Source organism: Podarcis pityusensis, assembly GCF_964106645.2.
Source record: "Podarcis pityusensis genome assembly, chromosome: 6".
NCBI classification, from domain to species: Eukaryota; Metazoa; Chordata; class Lepidosauria; order Squamata; family Lacertidae; genus Podarcis; species Podarcis pityusensis.
In genome coordinates, this window is record NC_138030.1 from 1,093,137 (window position 1) to 1,121,063 (window position 27,927).

A 27,927-nucleotide genomic window follows, 5' to 3' on the forward strand; every position below is an offset into this window, starting at 1 on the left:
CCCACCTGAGTCTTCCACCTGAGGGCCCCACAATGCTGCCACTTTGGACTCTGTGTGGAACAGGAATCAGCTCTTGTCTGCTGAATAACCAGAGGAAGAGGTCCCAGGAGTTCTGGTCACCCTCCCTGCCCATCACTGCAGGGAGGTCATGCGCACACAGCTACTGCAGTCCTGTGTCCAGTTGATTTCAAAAGCGGAAGGTAGGCACGAAAGCAGCAAAACATTCCAAGGGAGAGACCACAAAGGACCTAGGTCCCAGAGGCGACACTTAAGGCACAGCAAGCCATGTTTCGTTAGGCAGTCAAATGTTTGGGAACTAGGGATTGAAGTCAGGACAGGGGTGCATTATTTGACCTACAAGATCCCGTTACACCCAGCCTGCTTTAAATCAATGACCTTAGTTCTCCTGCTTCCACCCCCCAACGGACAGTGACCATTCGCCCTTCACCCAGTGCATTTTCCCTGCTAACTCTGCCACACTGTGAAGCTGCCCTTCCCTGGCTGTATGTGTGATCTGTTGGGTTTCCACAGCCCTCAGCCAGAGGCTCTTCCTCCCTCCCTCCTGCCAACACCCTTTTGGAAAGATATAAGCAAGCAAGACTCAAGAACAAGACACTCTGGTATGCAGGCACAGGGATCATTTTATTGCAGGCAGGGAAGGATGTTGGATCGGGCCCATTGGGTCAAGAGGGAGCTGGATTTATTGTTGCCTTGACTCCTTGGGTGCTGGGTTCACCTCTCCAAAACTGTAGGAGTTGCAGGGATTTCAGGCTGTGCATCACTGCCATCACTTTGCTGCATGAGTAAAAGAGTGTTCAAGCATTCAAGAACCCTAGAGAGATCGGTGCTCATCACCCTAACTAAGCAGACAAGGGTTTCCCTTACCTGGAGATGGAGCCTTGGACCAAGGTGCTCATTGACAGAGCTATGGCCCCATCCCCCTGTTCCCATGTCATAATTATGGACCATCTCTTAGCTGTCAATTCAGAGGCAACAGGCAAAACTTGGACAATTTGTGAAGAACTGCTGTCTTCAGCCCACCTAGTTCCTTTGCTGACTCCATTCAAGGTGCCTACATTAATGTCTAAAGCCCTAAATAAAATCATCATCATCATCATCATCTATTATTTATACCCCACCCATCTGGCTGGGCTTCCCCAGCCACTCTGGGCGGCTTCCAAAAAAAATATTAAAATACTGTAATACATCAAACATTAAAAGCTTCCCTAAACAGGGCTGCCTTCAGATGTCTTCTAAAAGTCTGGTAGGTGTTATTCTGTTTGACATCTGGTGGGAGGCATTCCACAGGGAGGGCGCCACTACCGAGAAGGCCCTTTGCACCAACTATCTGAGGCACCAACTATCTGAGAGAGCTTCTCCATACTTGCGGACACTCTCGGGAGTAAACATCAGCAGGCGGGCTCTCTTGGCAGTTCCTCCACCCTGACAAAGTCATCTCTGGGGCAGCCCCTAAGTTGGGGGAACTCCCTTCCCACAGAGGTGTGTCTGGCACCCTCATTGTGTTGTTCCCACCTGATAGATATCTACATTTTTGGGGGACCAACACTATTCCTGAGACTGCAATTTGTTTTAACTGCAGTTTCAAATTGCAACACACACTGGGAGCCCATAGTGAAGGGAAAGGGGGGGGGCAATAAATAACAATAAATTATCCACAAGGGGCTCAGCATCTTACTTGGGTTTGTGCAGACCATGGAGCAAAAGCTTGGGCAGCATTTCTGGATGGAAGGACAATCATTATCTGTAGTACACCACTTAATGCAAGGTGGCTTCTGTGCTGGAGGAGTCATAGGGCAATTTCCAGGCTTCCCTGAAACAAAGAACATCATTATGGCTCAGAGACAACATTTGAAAAGCCTTTATTTACCCCAGCCTTTATAGGACGAGCACAGCCCAGATGAATAAGTTTCCTCCTGTTTTTCTCCTCCCTCTAAGCAGAGTTGAACATCTGGGTTGCAACTGGATCAGTCTTTGCTGGGGCTGGCTAACTTATCCCACAGTGGCCACCCCCATCCCTTGATGGGGATGTGTAGTGTGGTGTAGTGGTTAAGAGCGGTAGACTCGTAATCTGGTGAACCGGATTCGATTCCCTGCTCCTCCAAATGCAGCTGCTGGGTGACCATAGGCTAGTCACACTTCTCTGAAGTCTCTCAGCCCCACTCACCTCACAGAGTGTTTGTTGTGGGGGAGGAAGGGAAAGGAGAATGTTAGCCACTTTGAGACTGCTTTGGGTAGTGATAAAGCGGGATATCAAATCCAAACTCTTCTTCTTCTTCTTCTTGATGCCAGGTTCTTACCAGCTGTGGACTGGGCACCAGAGACCTCCTTTCTGCACCTGCTTAACTCCTGGGCTGCAGCTTTAAGGGCCACCTTTACTTGCTTGTGTGTGTTGGGGAGGGGCCTCGCTCTCCATCCCCTCCTCAGCTATCACCCCACTTCTCTTCCTTCCTCCCATCCATAAGAACTCTCTGGTTTCCTACAGGAGATGGCAACACATTGAAGGATTCACTGTGGAGCCACCTACAACATTCCCAGGTATAGCGGTGCCTCTGCTCCTCTGAAGAGCCTGGACTCTACACTTTTAAGGGTTTGGGGGTTTGGGATGAAGGGGGTCCCACTTGGAGGCCCACACAAAGCAGCATCAGAAGGATTGGCCCCAATGGGGTCACATACCTTGGGCTGAGGCAGAGGGCATCATGGCACAGAGAGGGAAGAGCCCCACGAGGAAGAAGACGAGGCCACCAGACTTCATGGTGAGGCAGAGCAGAGTGCTCTCCAGCCTGTAGCCAGGTGCTTTATAAGGCCCATCCTCAGGGGAGTCCTGCCCAGATTTAATTGGCTGTAGGAAGGTGAGGCCATCATTGCCCAAGAAATGATGAGAAGCATGTATTGCACAGGTTGTGGTCCCTGTACAAGGGAAGATCAATGAGGTTGTTTTGCAATATATTCCCCATTTCCCCATTCAGAGACACAACAGCACATGTCCCACACAGAGGCTCCCCTGATGCTCCTGGTTGGCCACAGTGAGGATGGAATGATGGCGCAGCAGCAGGGTCTTTGGCCTGATCCAGCGCAGGGGGCTCCTCTTGCCTCCTCATGCTCTCTTCCAAGCGCAATCAGCAGACCACTTCACTGTGCAGCCTTTCTGGGCCCACCAAGCACCTTCTGCCATGTTCTAAGAACCACGGGCTTGCAAAAAACAAACCAACCACCAACCCCTGAACCGTTTGAACTGGAAGTTGGAGAAAGTATTTGGAATACCATGTGAAGTTCTGACCACCTTCCCTCGATAGGATGTTTTTTCGGAAAAGGTTCAGAAAAGGGCAACCAAAACTAGGAAAGGGATGGAGCCCAAGCCCTACAAAGAAAAGTTGCAACATTTGGGATTTCTTTAGCTTAGAGAAAATACAAGTAAGGTAACAGGATAGTTCGTAAAATGATGTGTGGCATGGAGAAATACGGTAAAGTTTTCCTGGCAGCTCTCATAACATCATGGACCTCCATGGACATCCAATTAAACTGGAAATGGTTGGATTCAAGGTGGATAAAAGGAAGTCCTTCTTGATGCAGCTTTATAAACTGTGGAATTTGCTGCTTCAGGAGGCAGTTGGTGCCACTAACTTGGCTGGTTTTAAAAGAGGGCTAGACCAATTCATGGAGGGCCACTGATGGCTTCTAGCCAGGATGGCTATGCTTTGCCTGCATAGTTGGGCACAGGAATGCTTCTGAATCCCAGTTCCTGGAAACCATGAGCAGGCAGAGGACTCCTGTGCTTCTATTCTGCTTGAGGGCTTCCCACCGTGCTTGAAATGCATGTCATTGTTTTGGCCACCGCTCTAACAAGAGAGTTTTGCATATATGGGCCAGTAAAAAGGTGCAGCTAGTTAAGTCAAAAATGCTGCTCACTTTGCCAGTAACTTGCTTCCCCTCCTCTGGCTTCTTACCACATCCTGGAGCTTCCCTCTGCTTGCTTAAGCATGGTCAAGGTTTGGTATAACAGCTTAGTCAGGATATGGTTGTTTGAAGGTGGGACTCTTCCTTGCAGCTGTCCTTTGTGCCTTACGACAGCTGCCCAGACAGCTGGGATGGGGATGAAATGCTTTTGGGTCTATGTGTCTAAGGGTAGCATTGCTGCAGAAATAGTAATTTATTATGGGCAGTGGCAACCCATGCTAGAAAGGCGAGAGTAAGTATATTTAGGGAGCAATTGGGCAAACATCTATCTGAGTGCTTCCCAGGAAAGAGAGCTAGAGGCTCTGCTTGAAGAGGAGGCAAAGAATATGTTTGAGGAGTCACATCATCCAATGACTCATATTAAGGCTGTGGTCTACTAAGATGCCTGGATCCTTTTCACATATCTCTATTTATGTTGATGTTGTCGTTTAGTTGTGTCCGACTCTTCGTGACCCCCTGGACCAGAGCACACCAGGCACTCCTGTCTTCCACTGCCTCCCGCAGTTTGGTCAGACTCATGCTGGTAGCTTCGAGAACACTGTCCAACCATCTCGTCCTCTGTCGTCCCCTTCTCCTTGTGCCCTCCATCTTTCCCAACATCAGGGTCTTTTCCAGGGAGTCTTCTCTTCTCATGAGGTGGCCAAAGTCTTGGAGCCTCAGCTTCAGGATCTGTCCTTCCAGTGAGCACTCAGGGCTGATTTCCTTCAGAATGGAGAGGTTTGATCTTCTTGCAGCCCATGGGACTCTCAAGAGTCTCCTCCAGCACCAGAATTCAAAAGCATCAATGCTTTGGCAATCAGCCATATGGAGTGCTATATTTCTAGAAAAAATGGGGTGCCGAAGTGAAAGTAGATCAACAGGTACTGCTCCGGCGGGAAGGTAAACGGCGTTTCCATGCGCTGCTCTGGTTCGCCAGAAGTGGCTTAGTCATGCTGGCCACATGACCCGGAAGCTGTACACCAGCTCCCTCGGCCAGTAAAGTGAGATGAGCGCTGCAACCCCAGAATCCTCCATGACTGGACCTTACGGTCAGGGGTCCCTTTACCTTTACCTTAGGATCAGCTTACTTACCAATTAAAAGAGAAAGCAGGAGACACTCTTGTCCCACCTGCAATCTCATACCCTCCAACATTTCTCCAATGAAAATAGAGATGCCCCATTCCATAACGATAATTTTTCTATTTATACCCCACACATCTGACTGGGTTGCCCCAGCCGCTCTGGGAGGCTTCCAACATATATCAATACACAATAAATCATTAAACTTTTTTTTTGTAAAAAAACCCCACTTCCCTGTATAGGATTGCCTTCAGACGGCTCAGGGGGTCAGATGACTCCATACCCTCCAACATTTCTCCAATGAAAAGAGGGACATTTTGGCATCAGATCAGAAATGGGACAGCTTCTCTAAATCAGGGACGTCCCTGGAGAATAGACTCAGTATATTATAAAATGATACTTTGTAATGGGTATGTATTTTTGTACATCTTTGAATAAATAGCAATATATTTTTTAAGGCATCGATTAACATTGTGGAAGGATTTATTTTTAACTGCCTGCATAGGCCTGGTGGAATAGCAAAGTTTTCAGCAGGCGTTTGATCAGCACTCCTTCAGTCTCTCTCCTTCTTGGGATATGTGGAGGCAGAGAGGAAAGAGACCGCTCTCACTCTCAGGCTGCCCATACCAATCCCCAGCAGTCTGAAGCAGCTGTTCAACAGCTGGAGAAGGAGCAGTGGGGAACCTGTCAATGGGAAACCCCCTCCTTGCATTGCAGGGCGTTGTACTAGATGACCTTGGAGGTCACTTCCAACTCTACAAATCTATTATTCTATGTAAATGCATGCAGAAGACCTGTCTTCCTCATTCATTCTGATCACAGCTCCTCCATAGCCCTCCAAGGGAAATGCCCAAAGTGAACGGTTTGGCTTTAAAAGTAGTATGTTCTATAATTCTGATGTGTTGGAAATAATATACAGTTGTACCTCGGGTTACAGACGCTTGAGGTTGCGTTTTTTCGGGTTACAGATGCGCCGAAACCTGGAAGTACAGTGGTACCTCGGGTTAAGTACTTAATTCGTTCCAGAGGTCCGTACTTAACCTGAAACTGTTCTTAACCTGAAGCACCACTTTAGCTAATGGGGCCTCCTGCTGCTGCCGCGCTGCCGGAGCACGATTTCTGTTCTCATCCTGAAGCAAAGTTCTTAACCCGAGGTACTATTTCTGGGTTAGTGGAGTCTGTAACCTGAAGCGTATTTAACCTGAAGCGTATGTAGCCCGAGGTACCACTGTACCAGAACGGGTTTCTTCCGGGTTTTGGCAGTCGTGCATGTGCAGAAGTGCTAAATTGTGCTTTGCGCATGCGCAGAAGCGCTGAATGCGCAGAAGCGCTGAATCGCAACCCGTGTGTGCAGGTTGCGAACACTGTGGGTTGCGAACGTGCTTCCCGCACAGATCACATTCGCAACCCGCATGTCCACTATATATGCAGCATCAACAGATGTTGTCCAGATCAAGGGAAGTCATAGTCCCTCTCTATTCTGCCTTGGTCAGACCACACCTGGAATACCATGTCCAGTTCTGGGCACCGCAGTTTCCGAAGCATGTTGACAAGCTAGAAGGTGTGCAGAGGAGGGCGACCAAGATGATCCAGGCTCCTCTTGCCTTGTGAGGAACAGTTGAAGGAGCTGGTTATGTTTAGCCTGGAAAAGAGGAGACTGAGAGCCATCTTCAAATATTTCAAGGGCCATCAAATGTGAGAATGAACAAGCTTGTTTTCTCCTTCTCTGGGGGGTAGGACTGGCTTCAAGTTACAAAAACGGAGATTCCAATTGTACATCAAGAAAAACCTTCTGACCGTAAGAGCTGTTCAACAGCGGAACAGTCTCCCTCAGGATGTTGTGGAGACTTTTAACCAGAGGTTGGATGGCCGGCCATCATGGCTGATTTAGTTGAGATTCCTGCACTGCAGAGGGTTGGACTAGATGACATTTGGGGTCCTTTCCAACTCTACAATTCTATGATTCTCTTCAGCGTCTGACACCTCCTCTTCCCAGTCTTCTCCCTCTGACTACTCATCATCGTTCCACCACCAATCCCTGGGCCCTGGGCCTACCTTCCTTGGGGGGGGGGGTTCTCCAGTTGATAATTCCCACCATTCCTCTGTCTCCAACCAGTCTGTGGCAGTGGGGGTAGAAGGTATAAGAGCAAGCTTGCCAAATCAGTCCCTTTTTCTAGGTCAGAGCTTTCCAAACTCTGTTGAGACACATCAGTGTGCCGGCCGCAGTGTAGGTGTGTCGCATGAATGCTCCCTGCACTCCTCCTGGGGCACTGCAGTCCTGAAAGGATGCCCCCTGCCCAGTCATGCTAGCCAACCCAAGAACAGCTGAGACCACAGCCTTTGAGAAAAGAAAATTATACGAAATGATTAAATCTCAGAATGATCTTTGAGAGTAGCAGCGCCTACCCTGGCCTTTGGCTTGGAATCAACTTGATCCCTTTCCCCTCTTTCCTCTTTCCTTTCGCCTTTCTCCTTCTGTGATGGAATTCCTATTTGGGGACTTCCCTGGCTTTTTTCTGGCCCATGTAGGACCAGTCTGGATAGTTAGCCTTGGTGAAGATTTGACGTTTTCATCCCCAAAAAGTTTTTGATTTGATTCTATTGAAATGAGCTTGCATTTTAATGCTGCATTTTAATCTTGTTTTTAAGTTGTATCTTAATCAATTGTTTTATATCTGGTGTTAGCTGCCCTGAGCCCGCTCTTGGCTACAGGGGCGGGGTATAAAAATTTTATTATTATTATTATTATTATTATTACCCGTTGGAACTCACCACCTATTGATCCAAGGCAGGCGCCTTTATGGTACACTTTTCAGCACCTAAAAACATCGCATTGTAGAGTTGGAAGTTACTCCTGTGGCTCACCTAGGGCAACCCCCTCAGTGCTGGAATCTTCACTAAAAACAGATGCCCCCCCCCAACCTTCAAGAAAGGAGAGTCCACCATCTTCCAAGGGAGACCGTTCCACTGTCAAAACAGCTCTTACTGTCAGAATCTCCTTTCTCGTAACTTGAAGCCATTGGTTCAAGTCCTACCCTCCAGAGTTCTACTCGCTAGAAACAATACCTTATAGACAAGTCTGCCCACATGTTTAGAAAGCTGCTGCAAGTTTTAATCCGCTTTTGTTGTTGTCATTTCTTCCTTTTGTTGTGTCCGACTCCTCGTGACCCCCTTGACCAGAGCACGCCAGGAACTCCTGTCTTCCACTGCCTCCCACAGCTTGGTCAAACTCATGCTGGTAGCTTCGAGAACAAAGAAGCAATATCTTATAGACAAGTCTGCCCAGATTTTTAGAAAGCTGGTGCAGGTTTTAATCCGCTTTTAGCCTATTGTTATTTTACTTTTCTGAAAGTCCTTATATTTCTTATCAATAATTTTATTGTTTTATAAACCACTTTGTTAAAGCAATGACAAACCTAGAAAGCATCTTAAAAAGCAGAGACGTCACCTTGCCAACAAAGATCCATATACTGGTTTTCCCAGTAGTGATGTATGGAAGTGAGAGCTGGAACATAAAGAAAGGCTGATCGCCGAAGAATTGATGCCTTTGAATTTTGGTGCTGGAGGAGACTCTTGAGAGTCCCATGGACTTCAAGAAGATCCAACCTTTCCATTCTGAAGGAAATCAGCCCTGAGTGCTCACTGGAAGGACAGATTGTGAAGCTGAGGCTCCAATTCTTTGGCCATCTCATGAGAAGAGAAGACTGCCTGGAAAAGACCCTGATGTTGGGAAAGATGGAGGGCACAAGGAGAAGGGGACGACAGAGGACGAGATGGTTGGACAGTGTTCTTGAAGCTACCAGCATGAGTTTGACCAAACTGCGGGAGGCAGTGGAAGACAGAAGTGCCTGGCGTGCTCTGGTCCAGGGGGTCATGAAGAGTCGGACACAACTAAACGACAACAACAACATAAATAGAGATATGTGAAAAGGATCCAGGCATCTTAGTAGACCACAGCCTTAATATGAGTCATTGGATGATGTGACTCCTCAAACATATTCTTTGCCTCCTCTTCAAGCAGAGCCTCTAGCTCTCTTTCCTGGGAAGCACTCAGATAGATGTTTGCCCAATTGCTCCCTAAATATACTTACTCTCGCCTTTCTAGCATGGGTTGCCACTGCCCATAATAAATTACTATTTCTGCAGCAATGCTACCCTTAGACACATAGACCCAAAAGCATTTCATCCCCATCCCAGCTGTCTGGGCAGCTGTCGTAAGGCACAAAGGACAGCTGCAAGGAAGAGTCCCACCTTCAAACAACCATATCCTGACTAAGCTGTTATACCAAACCTTGACCGTGCTTAAGCAAGCAGAGGGAAGCTCCAGGATGTGGTAAGAAGCCAGAGGAGGGGAAGCAAGTTACTGGCAAAGTGAGCAGCATTTTTGACTTAACTAGCTGCACCTTTTTACTGGCCCATATATGCAAAACTCTCTTGTTAGAGCGGTGGCCAAAACAATGACATGCATTCCAAGCACGGTGGGAAGCCCTCAAGCAGAATAGAAGCACAGGAGTCCTCTGCCTGCTCATGGTTTCCAGGAACTGGGATTCAGAAGCATTCCTGTGCCCAACTATGCAGGCAAAGCATAGCCATCCTGGCTAGAAGCCATCAGTGGCCCTCCATGAATTGGTCTAGCCCTCTTTTAAAACCAGCCAAGTTAGTGGCACCAACTGCCTCCTGAAGCAGCAAATTCCACAGTTTATAAAGCTGCATCAAGAAGGACTTCCTTTTATCCACCCTGAATCCAACCATTTCCAGTTTAATTGGATGTCCATGGAGGTCCATGATGTTATGAGAGCTGCCAGAAAAACTTTACCGTATTTCTCCATGCCACACATCATTTTACGAACTATCCTGTTACCTTACTTGTATTTTCTCTAAGCTAAAGAAATCCCAAATGTTGCAACTTTTCTTTGTAGGGCTTGGGCTCCATCCCTTTCCTAGTTTTGGTTGCCCTTTTCTGAACCTTTTCCGAAAAAACATCCTATCGAGGGAAGGTGGTCAGAACTTCACATGGTATTCCAAATACTTTCTCCAACTTCCAGTTCAAACGGTTCAGGGGTTGGTGGTTGGTTTGTTTTTTGCAAGCCCGTGGTTCTTAGAACATGGCAGAAGGTGCTTGGTGGGCCCAGAAAGGCTGCACAGTGAAGTGGTCTGCTGATTGCGCTTGGAAGAGAGCATGAGGAGGCAAGAGGAGCCCCCTGCGCTGGATCAGGCCAAAGACCCTGCTGCTGCGCCATCATTCCATCCTCACTGTGGCCAACCAGGAGCATCAGGGGAGCCTCTGTGTGGGACATGTGCTGTTGTGTCTCTGAATGGGGAAATGGGGAATATATTGCAAAACAACCTCATTGATCTTCCCTTGTACAGGGACCACAACCTGTGCAATACATGCTTCTCATCATTTCTTGGGCAATGATGGCCTCACCTTCCTACAGCCAATTAAATCTGGGCAGGACTCCCCTGAGGATGGGCCTTATAAAGCACCTGGCTACAGGCTGGAGAGCACTCTGCTCTGCCTCACCATGAAGTCTGGTGGCCTCGTCTTCTTCCTCGTGGGGCTCTTCGCTCTCTGTGCCATGATGCCCTCTGCCTCAGCCCAAGGTATGTGACCCCATTGGGGCCAATCCTTCTGATGCTGCTTTGTGTGGGCCTCCAAGTGGGACCCCCTTCATCCCAAACCCCCAAACCCTTAAAAGTGTAGAGTCCAGGCTCTTCAGAGGAGCAGAGGCACCGCTATACCTGGGAATGTTGTAGGTGGCTCCGCAGTGAATCCTTCAATGTGTTGCCATCTCCTGTAGGAAACCAGAGAGTTCTTATGGATGGGAGGAAGGAAGAGAAGTGGGGTGATAGCTGAGGAGGGGATGGAGAGCGAGGCCCCTCCCCAACACACCCAAGCAAGTAAAGGTGGCCCTTAAAGCTGCAGCCCAGGAGTTAAGCAGGTGCAGAAAGGAGGTCTCTGGTGCCCAGTCCACAGCTGGTAAGAACCTGGCATCAAGAAGAAGAAGAAGAAGAGTTTGGATTTGATATCCCGCTTTATCACTACCCAAAGCAGTCTCAAAGTGGCTAACATTCTCCTTTCCCTTCCTCCCCCACAACAAACACTCTGTGAGGTGAGTGAGGCTGAGAGACTTCAGAGAAGTGTGACTAGCCTATGGTCACCCAGCAGCTGCATGTGGAGGAGCGGGGAATCGAATCCGGTTCACCAGATTACGAGACTACCGCTCTTAACCACTACACCACACTACACATCCCCATCAAGGGATGGGGGTGGCCACTGTGGGATAAGTTAGCCAGCCCCAGCAAAGACTGATCCAGTTGCAACCCAGATGTTCAACTCTGTGCTCTGAGGGAGGAGAAAAACAGGAGGAAACTTATTCATCTGGGCTGTGCTCGTCCTATAAAGGCTGGGGTAAATAAAGGCTTTTCAAATGTTGTCTCTGAGCCATAATGATGTTCTTTGTTTCAGGGAAGCCTGGAAATTGCCCTATGACTCCTCCAGCACAGAAGCCACCTTGCATTAAGTGGTGTACTACAGATAATGATTGTCCTTCCATCCAGAAATGCTGCCCAAGCTTTTGCTCCATGGTCTGCACAAACCCAAGTAAGATGCTGAGCCCCTTGTGGATAATTTATTGTTATTTATTGCCCCCCCCCCTTTCCCTTCACTATGGGCTCCCAGTGTGTGTTGCAATTTGAAACTGCAGTTAAAACAAATTGCAGTCTCAGGAATAGAGTTGGTCCCCCAAAAATGTAGATATCTATCAGGTGGGAACAACACAATGAGGGTGCCAGACACACCTCTGTGGGAAGGGAGTTCCCCCAACTTAGGGGCTGCCCCAGAGATGACTTTGTCAGGGTGGAGGAACTGCCAAGAGAGCCCGCCTGCTGATGTTTACTCCCGAGAGTGTCCGCAAGTATGGAGAAGCTCTCTCAGATAGTTGGTGCCTCAGATAGTTGGTGCAAAGGGCCTTCTCGGTAGTGGCGCCCTCCCTGTGGAATGCCTCCCACCAGATGTCAAACAGAATAACACCTACCAGACTTTTAGAAGACATCTGAAGGCAGCCCTGTTTAGGGAAGCTTTTAATGTTTGATGTATTACAGTATTTTAATATTTTTTTTGGAAGCCGCCCAGAGTGGCTGGGGAAGCCCAGCCAGATGGGTGGGGTATAAATAATAGATGATGATGATGATGATGATTTTATTTAGGGCTTTAGACATTAATGTAGGCACCTTGAATGGAGTCAGCAAAGGAACTAGGTGGGCTGAAGACAGCAGTTCTTCACAAATTGTCCAAGTTTTGCCTGTTGCCTCTGAATTGACAGCTAAGAGATGGTCCATAATTATGACATGGGAACAGGGGGATGGGGCCATAGCTCTGTCAATGAGCACCTTGGTCCAAGGCTCCATCTCCAGGTAAGGGAAACCCTTGTCTGCTTAGTTAGGGTGATGAGCACCGATCTCTCTAGGGTTCTTGAATGCTTGAACCCTCTTTTACTCCTGCAGCAAAGTGATGACAGTGATGCACAGCCTGAAATCCCTGCAACTTCTACAGTTTTGGAGAGGTGAACCCAGCACCCAAGGAGTGAAGGCAACGATAAACTCAGCTCCCTCTTGACCCAATGGGCCCGATCCAGCTTCCTTCCCTGCCTGCAATAAAATGATCCCTGTGCCTGCATACCAGAGTGTCTTGTTCTTGAGTCTTGCTTGCTTATATCTTTCCAAAAGGGTGTTGGCAGGAGGGAGGGAGGAAGAGCCCTTGGCTGAGGGCTGTGGAAACCCAACAGATCACACATACAGCCAGGGAAGGGCAGCTTCACAGTGTGGCAGAGTTAGCAGGGAAAATGCACTGGGTGAAGGGCGAATGGTCACTGTCCGTTGGGGGGTGGAAGCAGGAGAACTAAGGTCATTGATTTAAAGCAGGCTGGGTGTAACGGGATCTTGTAGGTCAAATAATGCACCCCTGTCCTGACTTCAATCCCTAGTTCCCAAACACTTGACTGCCTAACGAAACATGGCTTGCTGTGTCTTAAGTGTCGCCTCTGGGACCTAGGTCCTTTGTGGTCTCTCCCTTGGAATGTTTTGCTGCTTTCGTGCCTACCTTCCGCTTTTGAAATCAACTGGACACAGGACTGCAGTAGCTGTGTGCGCATGACCTCCCTGCAGTGATGGGCAGGGAGGGTGACCAGAACTCCTGGGACCTCTTCCTCTGGTTATTCAGCAGACAAGAGCTGATTCCTGTTCCACACAGAGTCCAAAGTGGCAGCATTGTGGGGCCCTCAGGTGGAAGACTCAGGTGGGAGCAGTGTGAATATGAGGAGTCCTAACCACATGGACGGACGCGGGTGGCGCTGTGGGTTAAACCACAGAGCCTAGGACTTGCCGATCAGAAGGTCCGCCATGTGGCTAGCTCCTGTTGCTCGGTCCCCGCTCCTGTCAACCTAGCAGTTCAAAAGCACGTCAAAGTGCAAGTAGATAAATAGGTACCGCTCCGGCGGGAAGGTAAACGGCGTTTCCGTGCACTGCTCTGGTTCGCCAGAAGTGGCTTAGTCATGGTGGCCACAGGACCCGGAAGCTGTACGCCGGCTCCCTCGGCCAATAAAGCGAGATGAGCGCCGCAACCCCAGAGTCATCCATGACTGGACCCAATGCTCAGGGGTCCCTTTACCTTTTTAACCACATGGAGCCTGGCTGGGAGTCCTGTTCCTTGGAGGCAGCATCCTGGGCTGGACCCCATTTCCATAGGGTAGCGAGGCGTCCTCTTCATGCCACCACAGAGCAAAGACACCCATTTCACAGAGACTCAGATTCCCAGCCAAGTGAAATATACTCAGCCATCCCAAGCCCTCTTTCTGGGTCATGAAAAAGGAGAGGGGAGGACCCACACCAATGGGATGAAATCAAAAGAAAGGGGGTTTCAACTAAACATTAGAAAGGACTTTCTGATAGTAAGAGCTGTTTGACAGTAGAACAGACTCTCTCCGAATATGGTAGACTCTCCTTCACTGGAGGTTTTTAAGCCAAAGTTGGCTGGCCAGGGATCCTGTCATGGCCTTCCATCTTCCAGCCCCCATCCCCTTTCCAGTTAAGCCAAGCAGCCGAATAGCATGATGATGTCAGCCATAACAGTGACAGAGAAGCTTATTAAAGAGTCAGAAGTGTCTGACAGAGAGGAAGGTGAGCAGGACACTTTGAAAGTGGAGTCAAACAGGACCCAGATTGAGCCCAAAGGCAAGGCTGCCTAGGAAGGAAGTCCTCAAGGGATACTCCATCTTTGTGTGTATTGGTGAATGGGAGGGGGGAGGAGTAGAATGGAATATGTTGCCCATTGTGTTCTTCTTGCAATGCAATCTGCGAAAGCTAGTCCCTTCCATATCTTTTCATGTCCCAGCTAATTGCTTCCTCACAACGTTATTCTGGATCTGTGGTTCCCAATGTGGGGTAATTTGAATTTTTTTTTGGGGGGGGGCGCAATTCGAAGATGAGTTAGACCAAGTTAATGGCCTTTTAGGCTTCCTCCACTTGAATAGAGTTCACTTTTTGAATAATAAGAATTACCGGTATATGTCGGGGGTGGGGGCATCAAGATTTTAAAGATGCTTAGGTGGGGCATGGCCCAAAAAAAAAGGTTGGGAACCACTGCTCTAGATGCCGTTTTCCTACTGCTCATCCAATATCACTCCCCCCCAAATTAATTTTAGATCCAGTAAGCAAATAAAGACATCTACTGACAAATGCTCATAGGATAAGAGCAGGTTGAAAGCAGCATAAGGTCACTAAACTTTCCCCTTCATTTCATAGAATCATAGAATCATAGAATCATAGAGTTGGAAGAGACCACAAGGGCCATCGAGTCCAACCCCCTGCCAAGCAGGAAACACCATCAGAGCACTCCTGACATATGGTTGTCAAGCCTCTGCTTAAAGACCTCCAAAGAAGGAGACTCCACCACACTCCTTGGCAGCAAATTCCACTGTCGAACAGCTCTTACTGTCAGGAAGTTCTTCCTAATGTTTAGGTGGAATCTTCTTTCTTGTACTTTGGATCCATTGCTCCGTGTCCGCTTCTCTGGAGCAGCAGAAAACAACCTTTCTCCCTCCTCTATGTGACATCCTTTTATATATTTGAACATGGCTATCATATCACCCCTTAACCTCCTCTTCTCCAGGCTAAACATGCCCAGCTCCCTTAGCCGTTCCTCATAAGGCATCGTTTCCAGGCCTTTCACCATTTTGGTTGCCCTCCTCTGGACACGTTCCAGTTTGTCAGTGTCCTTCTTGAACTGTGGTGCCCAGAACTGGACACAGTACTCCAGGTGAGGTCTGACCAGAGCAGAATACAGTGGCACTATTACTTCCCTTGATCTAGATGCTATACTCCTATTGATGAGGCCCAGAATTGCATTGGCTTTTTTAGCTGCCGCGTCACACTGTTGGCTCATGTCAAGTTTGTGGTCAACCAAGACTCCTAGATCCTTTTCACATGTACTGCTCTCAAGCCAGGTGTCCCCCATCTTGTATTTGTGCCTCTCATTTTTTTTGCCCAAGTCCAATACTTTACATTTCTCCCTGTTAAAGTTCATCTTGTTTGTTTTGGCCCAGTTCTCTAATCTGTCAAGGTCGTTTTGAAGTGTGATCCTGTCCTCTGGGGTGTTAGCCACCCCTCCCAGTTTGGTGTCATCTGCAAATTTGATCAGGATGCCCTTGAGTCCATCATCCAAGTCGTTGATAAAGATGTTGAATAAGACGGGGCCCAAGACAGAACCCTGTGGCACCCCACTAGTCACTCTTCTCCAGGATGAAGAGGAACCATTGATGAGCACCCTTTGGGTTCGGTCAGTCAGCCAGTTACAAATCCACTGAGTGGTAGCATAGTCAAGACCGCATTTTACCAGCTTCTTTACAAGAATATCATGGGGCACCTTGTCAAATGCCTTACTGAAATCAAGGTAGGCTATATCCACTGAGTTCCCTTCATCTAGCAGGCTTGTAATTCTGTCAAAAAACGAGATCAGGTTAGTCTGACATGACTTATTTTTCAGAAATCCATGCTGACTATTGGTGATCACAGCATTCCTTTCTAGGTGCTCACAGACTGTTTTCTTAATGATCTGCTCCAGAATCTTCCCTGGTATTGATGTCAGACTGACTGGGCGGTAATTATTTGGGTCCTCTCTTTCCCCCTTTTTGAAAATAGGGACAACATTTGCCCTCCTCCAGTCTGCCGGGACTTCGCCTGTTCTCCAGGAATTCTCAAAGATGACTGCCAGTGGTTCTGAGATCACATCTGCCAGTTCTTTTAATACTCTTGGATGCAGTTCATCTGGCCCTGGAGACTTGAATACATCTAAACTAGCCAAGTATTCTTGTACTATCTCCTTGGTTATTCTGGGCTGTGTTTCCTTTGCTGAATCATTTGCTCCAAATTCTTCAGGTCGGGCATTGTTTTCTTTATCGGAGAAGACTGAGGCAAAGAAGGCATTGAGGAGTTCAGCCCTTTCTGTGTCCCCTGTTTGCATTTCACCATCTTCTCCTCTGAGTGACCCCACTGTTTCTTTGTTCTTCCTTTTGCTACGAACATACCCATAAAAGCCTTTTTTGTTGCTTTTAACCTCTCTAGCAAGCCTGAGTTCATTCTGTGCTTTAGCTTTTCTGACTTTGTGTCTACACGTGCTGGCTATTTGTTTGAATTCCTCTTTGGTGGTTTCCCCCCTTTTCCATTTTTTGTACACATCCTTTTTAAATCTTAACTCAGTTAAAAGTTCTTTAGATAGCCACCCTGGCTTCTTTAGGCACCTTCCATGTTTCCGTCTCATTGGTATTGCCTGACGTTGTGCTTTTACTATCTCCCTCTTAACAAACTCCCAGCCATCATGAACTCCCTTTCCTTTTAGTATTACTGTCCATGGGATCTCACCCAGCACTTCCCTAAGTTTTATGAAGTCGGCTTTCTTAAAGTCAAGAAATTGAGTCCTAGTATGCTTGGCTGCTCCTTTCCGCTGTATAGTAAACTTCAGAAGAGCATGATCACTCGTGCCTAATGATCCTTCCACTTCTACCCCACTAACCAGGTCATCAACATTGGTTAGGACCAGATCTAAAATGGCTGTTCCTCTTGTTGCTTCTCCCACTTTCTGGACAATGAAGTTGTCTGCAAGGCCAGTGAGGAATCTGTTTGACCTTATGCTCTTGGCTGAGTTTGACATCCAACAAATATCCGGGTAATTGAAGTCCCCCATTACTACTATCTCCCTTCCTTTTGCATGCTTGGCCATCTGTTCCAGGAAGGCATCATCTATGTCCTCCGTTTGGCTTGGGGATCTATAGTAAACTCCCACAATGAGGTCTCTGTTATTCTTCTCTCCCTTAATTTTGACCCAAATGCTCTCACTTTGGCTTTGAGGTTCTAAATCTTGGATCTCTTCACAAGTATACACATCCCTGACATATAACGCCACTCCTCCTCCTTTCTTGTCTGGTCTGTTTCTCTGAAATAGATTGTATCCCCCCATTATTACATTCCAATCGTGGGACTTATCCCACCAGGTTTCAGTGATGCCTATTATGTCATATTTAGTTTGCTGTACCAAGAGCTCAAGCTCATCTTGTTTATTTCCCATGCTTTGCGCATTAGTGTACAGACATTGAAGTCCATTAATCATTCCGCCATGTCTCTTATTTAAGGATTTTTTCCTCCCACCACTAGGTCTGCGTGCTGTTTGCTCCATTTGGTCTATGACATTTGGATGATCATCTTCATCAATTGATAGACTCCTACCTTCAGGAGCACTGTCTCCCTCCCCCACATTAGTCAGTTTAAAGCCCTCCTGATGAGGTTTCTGAGATTTTTGGCAAAAACATTTCTCCCAACCGTTGTGAGGTGCAGCCCATCGCTTGCCAGAAGTCCATCTTCAAGAAACTGCAGTCCGTGATCTAAGAATCCAAACTGTTCCTGTTTACACCATTTGCGAAGCCAGCTGTTCACTTCCACTATTTTTCCCTCTCTCCCTGGGCCACGTCGTTCAACTGGGAGGACAGATGAGATGACAATTTGTGCATTTAATTGCTTCAATTTCCTGCCCAGAGCCTCGTAGTCTCTTTTGATCTTCTGGAGGCTATTGCTTGCAGTGTCATTGGTTCCCACATGAACCAAGAGGAAGGGGTATTTGTCAGTGGGTTTTATGATTCCTTGCAGTCGTTCAGTGACATCTTGGATCTTAGCCCCGGGGAGACAGCACACTTCCCGAGACATCTTGTCAGGCCCACAGATCACTGCTTCTGTTCCCCTCAGTAGGGAATCCCCTATCACCACTACACGCCTCCTCTTAGGTTTGGTCGGGGTTCTTCCGTGAGCTGTCCGTTCCAAGGTCGCCTGCACATTCCCTGAGGACTGACTTTGCTGCTCGTCTTCATATACCTGATCGACTGAAATGAGGGAGAGATCCTCAAATGGAGTCTGCTCTTCGTCTTCCATGCTAAGGGAGAGGACCTCAAAGCGATTGTGTATTTCTAAACAATCAGAACGAACCTTGGGCCTCCTACTTCTTTGAGTCACGTTTCTCCATATATCTGGCTCCTGTGTTGATGAACTAGCCTCCTTCTCAGGGGAGTCCCCTGTCTCCTCCTTGGTGGAGACGGTGTGCTCTGTTGCTTCCAAGAAGAGCTCCAGATCTCTAATTCTTTGGAGCGTAGCTACACGTTCCTCCAGTTGCTGGACTTTGTCTTTTAAGAGGGCAATCAACATGCAATTGCTGCAGGTAAAGCTGCCTGCAACCTTTGGCAAGATGGCAAACATTGCGCAGGAACCGCAGGCGACTGCAGCTGTTCCCTCCCCCTCCATCTTGAGAACGTCGTTGGGGTGGCTACAGCGGTCCTCCATCATAAAAAGCGTGAAGACAGGACAAATAACTCCCCCCACAAAAAAACCTAGGTCTCCCCCAACAAACGTTTGAGACTAGCGCCCCTAAATCTAAAAGATGGATCAAACTGCGCGCGCCACTAGGCGCGCGCCGCTGCCCTGCTACCTCTGATAAGCTCCTCCCACAGCTAATCACCTTCCTCAACAGAAACCCTGCCCCCTCTGACCTTTGCCCAGGGAGAACAGCTAATCAGCCACAAGAAACACACACACACAAGAAAACCCTTTTTGCTCCTTCTTCAACTGCTGCCCTGCTACCTCTGATAAGCTCCTCCCACAGCTAATCACCTTCCTCAACAGAAACCCTGCCCCCTCTGACCTTTGCACAGGGAGAACAGCTAATCAGCCACAAGAAACACACACACACAAGAAAACCCTTTTTGCTCCTTCTTCAACTGCTGCCCTGCTACCTCCATTTCGACAGCTCGGGGGAGGCTTGGGAGTTGGGGGGCGCACCAAATGTCCGCCATGGGCGGCTCGCTCCGCCCCCGAGCAGCTAGCTCCGCCAGAGACCCCCAGGGTCTGTGCACACCTTTGGCGGATAGGCACATTCAGGATTCTTGGAAGTCATTTGTTATTGGGGCGGCTGCCAGTCTGAGCATCTGGAACAAAGAAATAAAGGAACAATAAGGAATTGTGCCGGAGAGATTTTGTCTTTCTACAAACAGAGCCTTAAGTGCCTCAGCGCTTACGTTTTAGCCCCTATAATGCTCTTTCTCACTGCAGTACATTGCAAAAACAATGATTGTTAAAATTACTGTGGTCCTTTTATCTGGTTTGGGCATCAGTCCTTGCAAATTCCCCCCAGAGAATGGAATGTGGGGGGTAGAGAGGCACTGAGTGCAAAAGCACTTTGCCTGTTGAAAGCCCTCCAACGCTGCCATTAAGAAGCAGAGGTTCTCTTGTTAATTAGAGCTTAATTGGGCTAAAGTACAGGCACGTGCTAGAAGAGATGAGATCACAAACTGTGGAACAAAACCAACTGTCAAGACTTTAAGGTTTGAACTTGAGATAAGACCTCATTCGTTGCAAAAGAAGGGGGAAGGAGCCTAAAGTTTTCTTCTCTACATTTATATTAAAAGTTTTCTTTCTCTACATTTATGATTCGGCCACCCTCCTCAATATTAGTTCAAAGTGAGGGTGGAATAAATGGGATTATAAATATGGGATAGAACATCAAACAGAACTCTGTGTGTAAAAAGAAAAAGAAAAAGAGAGGTAAGCTATGTTTTGCAAAAGGTTTACGATGGAAACTTAGAGCTGACTCTTCCCCATCCTTTATTATATATGGAGTGAACTGAAAAATGCTAAGAGGACTTGAAATTTAATTTAATTGGAAGTATAATTGCTCGTTTGTCTTCAGCTGGAAGGAAGGATGAAAGGAATCTGTGAACTGCCAAGAAACTGATAAGGTTCATTATTGAGTTATCTGCAGTTTGACAGACAGCTCTTCCTCCCAGGCTGAGAGGAAAAATGGTGAAAAAAGGTTATTTATTGGGACAGAGCGACTTTTGCAGCTGTTGTTAGAGTTGCAAAACAACGAAGCATTGGACAGAGTGAGGGAGAAATTTCTGGAACCACAATGGGATATCAGCTCTGCCCAAGGCATGACGGATAACAGCAACAACCAGGGGAAAGAAAGACAAAATATCTTACAAGGACAGGAAGAAACACCATGGACGGAATAAATGCCACACACAGGAAGAACAAGGATATAGTTTGAGTTCCTCACTTGTAGATTTATAAATTATTTAATGTGTCAACACAGAAGTTATTAATATTGCAGTTGCTGTATATAGGATTATTATTATGAAATCAATGTAATGGAAATTAATAAGATTTTGGAACGCAGAAATAAAGCAAATAACCAATTCATCAAATTATATAATTAGGTATTTGAACGATTGGTATTAATAATTGTATTATAAATTGATATTGTTACAATGAGGCTATTACTGGATTGTAATTGAAAACTAATAAAAAATATTATTAAAAATAAATTCATTTTGCATTTCATTGTGTTCCCTGCCTTGGATTTATTTTTGAATTTATACCTGTATGTAATCTTGCATCACCGAGTTACAAAATTTCAAAAAGAATTCTGTGTCTTTGTATAGTTAAAGAAATCCTAAGGAAAATTGGCTGGAAACCAATGAATGAAATAATGGTTGTGATGATACCTGGAAGGAAGGATGGAGCATCTTTGAGGTCTCTCTGCAACCCAAGACAACCCCAAGGCTCTGACTCCCTCCCAAGATAGTGGGGCACAGCTCTGGCGTGTTCCAGAAGCCAGAGAACCAAAACGTCTTTCCGGCAGTAAGAGCTCTTGAACAGTGGAATGGACTCACTTGGAAGATGGTGGTGTCTCCTTCATGGAAGGCTTTTAAACAGGGGTTGGATGGCCTCCTGCCAGGGATTCTTCAGCGGCAATCCCTGCATCGTAGGGGAGTGGCCTAGATGACCTTGGGGGGGCCCTTCCCACTCAGCAATTCTCTGATTCTTGTGGGAATGTTGCGTGATCAGCGGGCATATTTTCATGACAACGACCGCACCAATCACAAAAAATCTGCCTGCTGGAGGTGTGTGCTGTGGGAATGTTCAGGGATGCAGGAGAGGATATATTGTCTGATTATAGCCTTTCCAACCTGTGTTAACAAGTTCACAATTTAGCAGAGTAACACCCCCCTTTTTAAACTTGCAGCGGATGCGTTTGCTCAGGCTCACTAAAGCCTCTATAATAACTATTCTGGTATTTCCCCCTTATTCCCTCATAAAAGATAAGACACAACACAGCCTTCTACAAAAGTATAAAAAAGTTTATTCACATATCATTCTGTTCACAATCAGATCCCAGAAGGCAGACTTAGCTTAGAAAAGTAACATACACCTAGAAACTATCTCATAAGAAGACAGTCCCTTTGTCCTCTCTTGGTTGGAGGCCAAGAGAGCATCTTTGGCTAATCAGATGTTGCTTCTTCGATGCATGTAGTCAAAGGGAGAGAGATGGCTGCCCTGCCCTGTGCTTTTTGTCGTTACCTGCACAGGTGAGGCCACGCCCACCTCTAGTCACATGCAGAGGAAGTCTGTCCCAGCCCAGAAGGTAACAGGAAGTTTACCTGCTGGCTGGACAAAGATTCCTCCCCATGTGTAAACATGTTTACTCTAGGAATGTTGTACTTGACTGCTCTTGTGTTTCACATCCCACAATTCTGTGAATCTTCATCCCTGGGGTGGACACAATGAGATGTGGGATGCAGGCATAGGAGCCAACTCCTGGGGGCCAAGGTCCCTTTGCCCCCCCAAAAAATATATATCAGTGGACCAGCCCCACACCCAGTTGATAGGGATTGCCATTCAAATGGTGTGTTGGCGCACCATGTCTTGTGATTGATTATGCAGGGTGGGGCTTACCTAGGCTCCTCCAATATTTTATTCAAGTTGGCACCCTGTAGCTGGATGGGGAAGAGTGGTAGAAGCCTTGTTTTCTCCCTCTCCCTTTCCAGAGGAATGGGTTATCTGTACTGGTGTTATGTACCATCTATACATCATTTTCATGTCGTTTTCTTTCAGTAAAGAACAGTCTGTGAATTTTAAATCAGTTTCCCACAATCTTTCCCAAACTTCAAACATTATATTATGACCTATGTCTTGTGCCCATTTAATCATGACTGATTTCACCTCCTCATCTTTTGTTTCCCATTCTAGCAGGATACTATATGCACCTTTCAGCAACTTTACTTTCCCTTCCACAACTTCCTTTTGAAATCTAGATGTCGTATAACTGAATCCTTTCTTATTGTCTTCTTTATATATCTCGTGTAATTGCCGGTAACCAACTCTGCAAATGGTATTTTATTTCCTCATAATCTCTTAATTTCCATTTTACTTCTTGGTCCTTTAACAAGTCAGTCTACGTTAGCCACTTTCCTTTCTTTCCAAGTGGTTTGAGCTGTAAAGCTTCATGTGGTGAAAGCCACCAAGGAGTCTTCTGTTCTAGTAAATCTTTATATCTCTCCCATACTCTCATTAATGATTTCCTAATTATGTGGTTATAGAAACTTTTGTGTACTTTCCCTTTCCCATACCATAGATATGTGTGCCATCCAAATCTATTGTCATGTCCTTCCAATTCTAATGCTTCTTGCTTTTCCAACTTTATCCAGTCCCTAGTCCATACCAGTCATCCAGATTCATAATATAATTTAAGGTCTGGGAGGGCAAAATTGCCTCTGTCTTTTATATCTGTAAGTATTTTATGTTTTATCCTTTTGCAGAGGAATGGCATTTCAAGGGGAAAGGGGTGGAAGGGGAGAAGGCTGAGGCTGGCTCCTTTTTTTCTGCAAGGCCCCTGCCTTTGGCTTGATGCTGGACTTTCCCCAACTGAGGCCTGTCCCTCAGAGACCTCCTCCCCCTGCATGTTACCCCTTCTGCTCTGGTGCTTTGCTGCAGCCGCGGCTCCTACTCTCAACACAGAGTCCTTTTCAGCAGGAAAGAAAGATTCTCATGTTCATGTCCATAGGGGAAAATGCATGCTGCAAACATAGGACCTTCAGCGGAGCTGCGTGGTAGGTGTCAGGGACTGGCTGGATGAGGAAGAGTGATGCTGCTACCAGTCCAGGAGGACATGGAAGAAGAAGACCTGGACAGAGAGGAATCAGAGGTTGCCTCTGCTACTGGCTCTCCTCCTCCATGGAATAGGAGGGATCCAGTGTGAGAGGCTAGAAGAAAACATTTCCAGCAACGTCTCAAGCTCATAGCTGTCAACTTTTCCCTTTTCTTGCAAAGAATCCTATTCAGAAAACAGGAATTTCCCTTTAAAAAAGGGAAACGTTGACAGCTATGCTCAAGCTAAGTCGAGCCAGTGTGACTCGGTTGTGTTGTTGCTTTCTGTGAATAAAAGCTAATTGCATTTCATGCCTCACGTTCTTTCCGGCCCTGTGGATGACCTGAGCTCGCCTGACAACTCCTTGACAATAGGATAGCATCATAGAAAAGTAGAGCTTGAAGGTAACCCCAAGGCTCATCTAATCCGACCTCCAGCAATGCAGGAATCAACGCTAAAGCCATTGTTTAAACACTCTTGGGAAAGTCACTTGCCAGACCTCCATGACAGAAACCCTCTGTTCTTCTCTCTCCTGAACATCTCAGAGGCGTTGGAGCACGAAAAGGTCCAGAAGAACCACCGCCCATGTGGCAACTAGAACTGTCCAGATAGTCTTGCCCTTGGAGGAAAGGGAAGGGTGCAAAAGGGATGACCTATCTTGGCCAGAGGCAGAGGGAATCAAGGCACAGAGAGAGAAGAGCCCAATGAGAAGGAAGACATTTCTTACACAAAAGGAGCATTGACCCCTGAGACACTTTCTTGGAAATTGGATTGCAAATGGAGAACGCAATGTGAAGTGGCCCCTTTGATCTTAGCTTGCCGAGGGACCGCGACCTTTACATTCTCCTCATAGTTTCTTGTGCAATGCGGGAACATTTGCCAGCACCACCTTTCCTCATTGTCTCCTCTCTGGTCTGGGTGGGGCTCCTGCTGCATTAGGGAATTATAAAAACCACCTGGCTGGAGGCTGGAGGGCACAGTGACCTGCCTAGCCATGAGGCCTGGTGCTCTCATCTTCCTCCTCGCGGGGCTCCTCTCTCTCTGTGCTGTGGTGTCCTCTGCCTTTGGCCAAGGTATGTGACCCCCTTTGGACCCTGCCAGAAAGATGGAGCCCTTTCTACCTGAGCAAGGCTCTCTCTACACATCTGCTCTTCTGCTGCTGCTGCTCTGTGTGCAGAGTTCTGATCCTCCAGAGGAGCAGGCATTTCTGAGCCATGGAGGGCTGTCTGTCTGGGAGTGTTTAAGGGGGCTTTACCATGGCCCCCCCCCCATGGCTCTTGTTTTGATTGACATCAGCTGCAACAAACCATAGAGCTCTGTTGAAATGAGAGGAAGCAGGCATCAAGGTTGGATGGAGGCTTCCAACACCTGTGTCCCATTCAGCAAGCAGCTACCCCATCCATGGGATGCGGGTGGCGCTGTGGGTTAAACCACAGAGTCTAGGACTTGCCGATCAGAAGGTCGGCAGTTTGAATCCTCGCAACAGGGTGAGCTCCCATTGCTCGGTCCCTGCTCCTGCCAACCTAGCAGTTTGAAAGCACGTCAAAGTGCAAGTAGATAAATAGGTACCGCTCCGGCGGCCAGGTAAACGGCGTTTCCGTGCGCTGCTCTGGTTCGCCAGAAGCAGCTTAGTCCTGCTGGCCACATGACCCGGAAGCTGTATGCTAGCTCCCTCGGCCAATAAAGCGAGATGAGCGCCGCAACCCCAGAGTCGGTCACGACTGGAGCTAATGGTCAGGGGCCCCTTTACCTGTACCTTTTACCCCCTCCACACCCAATTTCTGGGATGGCAGGTTTGGTGAGCTCCTCAAGGGGTGCCCAGGTTGGGGAAAGGACACTTTCCACTCAAAGTCCTTTCTCCAGCCTCTGCCTTCTCCTCCACCAGTGGCTTTACAATCCCACAGCTGGGCTTGCTTTTGTAGGCTAGCACTAAATTGTGCAGGGAACTCTTCCAAAATTTATCATTGAAATTGGAGGCTTTTTAGCAGAGGACATCTTTCAGGGATTCGTTAGTTCTGATTTCTGCATTGGAGGCAGTTGGACTAGATGCCCCTTGGGGGTCCCTTCCAACTCTACTGTGCTGGTCCCGTGGGTTACCCGAAAGGGGAGGTCCAATTCCAGTCCGTGGTCAAAGGTGCAACGTGGAGGCAGTCCGTAGTAGCTGAAGCTGGGTGCAGGGCAGGAAGTCAGGTGAAGTCAGGAACAGGCATGCAAGCAGGGAGCCAGGGCGGGTCAGGAGCTCAGGCAGGAAAGCAGGACAGGGTTCAGGCAGGAACTAGCAACCAACAATGTTGCTCCTGCAACTTGGGACTGGGGCTGGCCGGCTTTTATCTGTCCCAAGGCATAGGGCGGCCCCGATCCTCTGGTGACTCACCTCTCCTGGCCTGGAGGTGAGCACTCCTCCTGCAGGAACATAGTTCCCTCAGCCTCTCTGCCCTGAGCCTCTGCAGCTCAGGAGAGGCTGGAGGGTTACCAGACCCAGAGGCAACCTCAGCTTCCCCTGACGGGGCTGAGAGTGGAGCACCTGCAGGCAATGGGTCCTCCATCACCTCAGGAGCCAGAGCAGACTCAGCTGACGCCTGCACCTGAGGACCCAGCACAGGTGAGGACCCTTCAGGCTCAAGCCCCAGCCCCGGCTTAGCTGGTTCTGGAGGCGGGGAATCCTGTGCAGGCTGGGATCCCTCAGGTTCAGCATCCGAGTCTGAATCCCAGGCCATCACATCTACAGTTCCAGGATTCTGTGAATGACAGCTGGTGAGGAGGGGGAAGGGATGGAGATGCCTCTCCAAAACCCACCCACAGCCCTTAAGCTGCAGCCCAAGAGTAAAGCAGATGTCTCCAAGAGGTTCTTGAGCTGTGGTTCCTACATTGCCAAGGCTTGGACTTGGGGATGTCTTCCAATTCCAATCCATAAGGGAGCCTGGAGCCCAGAGTGGGCTGACTTAAAAGACCCCCACTCCACTGCCGGGCAGTCATGTGGTTGTTCTGTTCCAGGGAAGCCAGGATACTGCCCCCCACAAGAAGGCGTTGGAATATGTGTGGAGGAATGTTCTGGAGATGATTCATGTCCTGGGGACAAGAAGTGCTGCAGCAACAACTGTGGCCACACTTGCCAAACTCCACTAAAAGGTAAGAAGTCATTTTCCCTCAGAAGCAGACTGGAGTCTTGGGGTGCAACAGTCTCACCTTCAGTAGGATGTCCCCTATATTAGAGGGAGGTGGGGTGTATGGGAAAGAGCTGGGACCTTGTCCACTCTTTACTGAGGAGCTCAGCAAGAACTGAGAGGTCAGAATCCAGCCCTTCAGCAACTGTTAAGATTCTTAGCTTTATCAATTCCCCAGGACTTCACTGTGCTTCTGGCACAAAGGCTTTCAAGCGCTCCTGAGAAATACCCAAAGGGACAAGTGTAGCCCTCATCTCTGAGAAAACTGCCCACTAAACAACCGGAGGAAGTCCTTTTCCCTCAGAAGCAGACTAATAAATAATAATAATAATAATAATAATAATAATAATAATAATAATACATTTTATTTATACCCTGCCCTCCCTGGCCAGAGCCAGGTTCAGGGCGGCTAACACCAGTAAAATCACAGTAAAAACATAATAGGGGGAAAAGAGAGGGGGGGAACCCAATTTAAAATACAGGTTAAAATGCAATTTAAAATGCAGCCTCATTTTAAAGTAGCTGATAAATCAAGGCCATAGGGGGAGGGGAACATAAGAGTCAGACCGAGTCCAAACCAAAGGCCAGGCGGAACAGGCCCTTGCAGGCCCTGCGGAAACAGAGCATTCCACCACATCAGGGCCAGTGCTGAAAAGGCCCTGGCCCTAGTTGAAACCAATCTAACCTCCTTGAGGCTTGGAACCTCCAAAGTGTTCTTATTTGTGGACCTTAAGGTCCTCCGCGGGGCAGACCAGGAGAGGCGGTCCCATAGGTACGTGGGTCCTAGGCCACATAGGGCCTTAAAGGTGAAGCAGATGCAGGAAAGAAATCTCTGATGCCCACTTCATAGCTGGAAAGAACACCAAGGGATAGAGGTGGCCACAGTGGGGAAACTTGGCCAGCCCCAGCAAAGGCTGATCCAGCTTCAGCCCAGATGTCCATCCCTCTGCTAGGAGGGAGGGAGGGTAAAACTTGGAGACTCTTCATCTAAGCTTTGCTCCTCCTAGAAATACGCAATCTTTGGTTGCTGGGATGCGAAAAGCCACAACTAATTCTACACCACTGTTGCCCTCCTTTGAAAAGATGTCTCTGAGCCATAATATTGTTCTGTCTTGCAGAAAGGCCTGGAAGCTGCCCTTTCTTTCCTGCAGTAGTGAAGCCACCTTGCAGAAAGCAATGTCTTAAAGATTATATAAAAAATATTCCTTC

At 47.7% G+C, this 27,927-nt stretch overlaps 3 long non-coding RNA genes across 3 annotated transcripts in view; 2 read left to right on the top strand and 1 right to left on the bottom strand.

The window, feature by feature from the left end:
- Positions 1–623: 623 nt before the first annotated feature.
- Positions 624–3,980, bottom strand: LOC308480241. The gene is made up of 4 exons (XR_013987935.1): positions 3,966–3,980; positions 2,695–2,928; positions 1,697–1,831; positions 624–795 (listed from the first exon to the last, which is right to left on the bottom strand). It is a non-coding gene; the product is annotated as an uncharacterized lncRNA (long non-coding RNA).
- Positions 1,849–27,927, top strand: part of LOC308480344 — a 54,973-nt gene continuing 28,894 nt past the window's right edge. Inside the window, exon 1 of the long non-coding RNA XR_013988062.1 lies at positions 1,849–2,066. This is a non-coding gene — a long non-coding RNA (uncharacterized lncRNA). The remainder of the gene's footprint in view (positions 2,067–27,927) is intronic.
- On the top strand, positions 2,542–27,911 carry LOC308480240. Its single transcript, XR_013987934.1, has 6 exons — positions 2,542–2,556; positions 10,405–10,638; positions 11,504–11,638; positions 12,541–14,265; positions 26,549–26,683; positions 27,837–27,911. It is a non-coding gene; the product is annotated as an uncharacterized lncRNA (long non-coding RNA).